Source organism: Mixophyes fleayi, chromosome 3, assembly GCF_038048845.1.
Source record: "Mixophyes fleayi isolate aMixFle1 chromosome 3, aMixFle1.hap1, whole genome shotgun sequence".
In the NCBI taxonomy this organism is placed as follows: Eukaryota; Metazoa; Chordata; class Amphibia; order Anura; family Limnodynastidae; genus Mixophyes; species Mixophyes fleayi.
The window spans coordinates 2,948,803-2,952,665 of NC_134404.1; the positions used below are offsets into that span (position 1 = coordinate 2,948,803).

At 42.6% G+C, this 3,863-nt stretch overlaps 1 non-coding gene across 1 annotated transcript; it reads right to left on the reverse strand.

The window, feature by feature from the left end:
• Positions 1 to 237: 237 nt before the first annotated feature.
• On the reverse strand, positions 238 to 309 carry TRNAG-UCC (transfer RNA glycine (anticodon UCC)). The gene has a single exon. It is a non-coding gene; the product is annotated as a tRNA-Gly (tRNA).
• Positions 310 to 3,863: the final 3,554 nt, after the last annotated feature.

Here is a 3,863-nt window from a genome sequence, read left to right on the forward strand (position 1 = left end):
ATTATCTGGCTTTCCCTGACTTTTTCCACAGAAACCAACCCCTAGGGCTAGATTTACTAAACTGCGGGTTTGAAAAAGTGGGGATGTTGCCTCTAGCAACCAATCAGATTCCAGCTGTCATTTTGTAGAATGTATTAAATAAATGATAACTTAAATCTGATTGGTTGCTATAGGCAACATCTTCACTTTTTTATCTTGTTTTTTTATCTTGTTAAAAGAAAAGAATAAAAGTAATGCTGCGTTGGCCGGGAATCGAACCCGGGTCAACTGCTTGGAAGGCAGCTATGCTCACCACTATACCACCAACGCTGTGCATGAGCTTGTTTCCTCTGGATTTACATGATAACCCCACAACCTTTAACTCTGAGTCACAGCTGATGTGTGTAATAAAAGATTTGGGGACACCCACTTTAAATATCTCTGCAGTCCTTGCCAGGCATCAAAAGCAATGTAATATTTCATATAATTTTTCCTGTTCGCCCCCCCCTGACCCAAAAAAACCCCAAAAACAAAACACACGAGAGAGAGCTGCTGCGCATGCGCCCGTGCATGCGCAGCAGCTCCGTATCGGCAGCGCTGTCCTATACAGCTGCCGCAGCGCTGTCAAAGAAGTGTCCGCAGCGGTGCTGAATACAATACAGCACCGCCGCGGACGCTTCTTTGACAGCGCCGCGGCTGCTGTATAGGATAGTGCCGCTTAGCGCGGGGGGGGGGGGTTTCTGGAGACTCAGAAACCCCCCCTGCATGCGCCACTGGTGTGGTTTGCAAAAGAAGCAACAAGTATTGTGAAAGTAAATTAGATTGCCTATATAAGAAAACTAAGAATAATGAAGACTAGAGGTGGATCTTGTTATACAGAAGGAGGCTAAGAAGGTGATCAGATGTGCAAAGGCACAAGCTGAAGAGAATATGTCCCAGTCAGCAGGTAAACGGAGTAAAACATTTTTTAGGTATATAAGTGAAAGGAGAAAAACAAAAGGAGGAATAATGAGACTAAAGACAGAGAGTGAGGGTCTTGTTGAGGGAGACAAGGTGATATAAGATCATTTTAATAATTATTTTTTCTCTGTGCTCACTGCAGAAAGAGCAGGGAAGGGACCACTGTCAAGTTCCAAGTTTATTCATGAAAATGAGGAAAATACAAGTACATTTACAGAGGAAAAAGTCCTAACAGAACTCTCAAAACTATAACTGGATAAATCAATGGGGCCAGATGGGATACATTCAAGGATAATAAATAGCTTAAATGTGAGCTGGTAACACCATTTACAAAATTATTCAACCAGTCACTAGATACAGGAGTAATTCCTGAGGACTGGAGAAGAGTGAATGTAGTCCCACTGCACAAAGTGGAAGCAAAGAAGAGGCAACTACAGACCAGTGAGCCTTACATCAGTAGTAGGGAAATTGGTGGAAAGACGCTTAAAGGAAAGAATTGTAGAATATCTCAAATCCAGTAACTTAGAGGATCCCAAACAGCATGGATCTACTGGGGGGAGATCGTGTCAAACAAATCTTATAGACTTTTTTGACTGGGTGACTAAAGTTATAGATCAAGGTGGGGCCATAGCTGTAGCTTATATAGATTTCAGTAAGGCATTTGACACTTTCCACATCGCAGATTGTTAAATAAACTTGAAAACTTGGTATTGGATTCGAAGATGGTTGAATGAATAAGATCTTGTTTGCAGGATAGAAAACAGAGAGTTATAGTATATGGAGTGTATTCACAGGGGGTAAAGGTTACCAGTGGAGTACCCCAAGGATCTGTACTTGGACCAGTTCTTTTTTATATCTTTATTGGTGACATTGAAAATGGTATTGAAGGGAAAGTATTCCTTTTTACAGGTGACACAAAGATATGCAATAGGGCAGACACACTAGGAGGGGTAAAACACATGATTGATGATCTAGGTAAACTAGAGGAATGGTCAAGAGAGCGGCAACTACAGTTTAATACCAAAAAATGCGAAATCATGTACTTGGGTCTCAAAAACACAAAGACTAAATATAGTATTAATGGCACTATAATGGAATCTACTGAGGAGGTGTTACGATTCTGTTCCAAATCTAGATCCTTGCAGTGACAGCATGAAGCCAAAAGTAAGATGAAGACATAAAAGTATTTATTGCAGCGAGAACACAAGCCAAGTAATGCTTGGCAAATAAACAAACATCCATGTGTGGTAGGATAATACTTAAATGGTAATTAGCATAACACATCAGGTACAGGTAACTTAGCTAAAAGAGCTTCACAGGATTTGCAGGAACTGTGAACTTGCAGAATGTCCAAGAAAGACAAATTTCAGGTAACCTCCTAGGGACTGAGTACAGGTGAGAGCTAGGATATCACAAGAACAGAAATGAGGCAATGCAGGTAGAGCAAAGTAAAAACAAACAATGACAAGCAAGGTGCATGGGACAGTACAGTAGAGGAATTTAAACATGCTCAGGATAGACATAATGATATCCTTTCAAAGAACAAAGGATCAAATAGGGTTTGCATTTACCATAGATTTAAAATTGGCAGACAATATGGAACAAGCAGTTTTTATCTGTTGTCAAATCCAATGTTTCTATGGTGGTGATTAAAAAGCATGGCCAATCAGCTACCAGTCATTCCCAATACCAAAATTCTGGTGACCAAATGCCCTCTGATGCTTCTAGGCTGTAAAGCTCCATTCTCCCTGATTTGGCTCAGTAGCTGGGACCCACCTGCAGAGGCGATGTCTCATACCCACCCCAGAGGGGAAGTGATATTATTGATAGGCCTCCCTGCCAAATGAATGCAACATTTATCGCTGTTGATTGGCATGCTTTGTCACCACAGTAAGATACCACAGCCTGTCAACCACCATGACCATTCAAAGCTCAACAAGACTCCTAAAATTCTGCCCGATAAGCAGAACCAGACCTACTTTTGTGATTTGCATTCCATCAAGCTGTTATTGTCACTGAAGCCAACTATCAATCAGGATTGACGCAGGCCTTCCTGAGGCGTGGGTCTAACGGACCCCCCGGTCTTCACCAAGAGCCATATAAGGCAGGTGTCATGGGCACTAGGAGTCTTTGCCCAGGATATCACCAGATGTAGTCTTAACAGAGTAGTGTATGCACACAGTGGTCTTCTGGTAGCAGGGTGACTAGCGGAACAGGAGAATCAGCAGATGGTGAGAGGATGCTAGAGGAAAGTCTATGACTAGCAGCAACAGGTTATGGGTTAAACAATATGAACACGAGGATCTTGATGGACGTGAAGACGTGAGGAAAGTCAGTGGTCTGCGTACAGCAAGTTGTACCACTGCTATAGTGAGAGGAATGTCCAGGGATAGATAGGAGGTAGTGAAGTCAGTGGTCTGCGTACAGCAAGTTGTACCACTGCTTGTAATGATGGGACTGGTTCCAGGTGCAAGTAGGTAACGGGGAAGTCAGTGGTCTGCGTATAGCAAGTTGTACCACTGCTTATAGTGAGGAAACTTGTAACTGGTGCCAATAGGAAACAGGGAGTCAGTGGTCTGCGTTCAGCAAGTTGTACCACTGCATATATAGGTGAGGATAGGCACTAGGGTAGATGAATGGAGCATCAAAGGTAACACGGAGAGCACAAGGAACTTGATTCCAATGGTATATATAATACAATAGCAAATGACTAGCGCTGCTTGGAGATACAAAGTCACTACTGAGATCCAGGAGATATGAGACAAAGTCAATAGCATCTATAACTTCATGAGATAGAGGACTCCGTAGATGAGCAGAACACAGTCCAAGCGGATATGCAATAAACTGGTAAAGTCACGAGTAGAGACCACAGGAGAGTGGTAGCGGTAATCCGTATCTGTGAAGCACACAGACAGAGAACATAA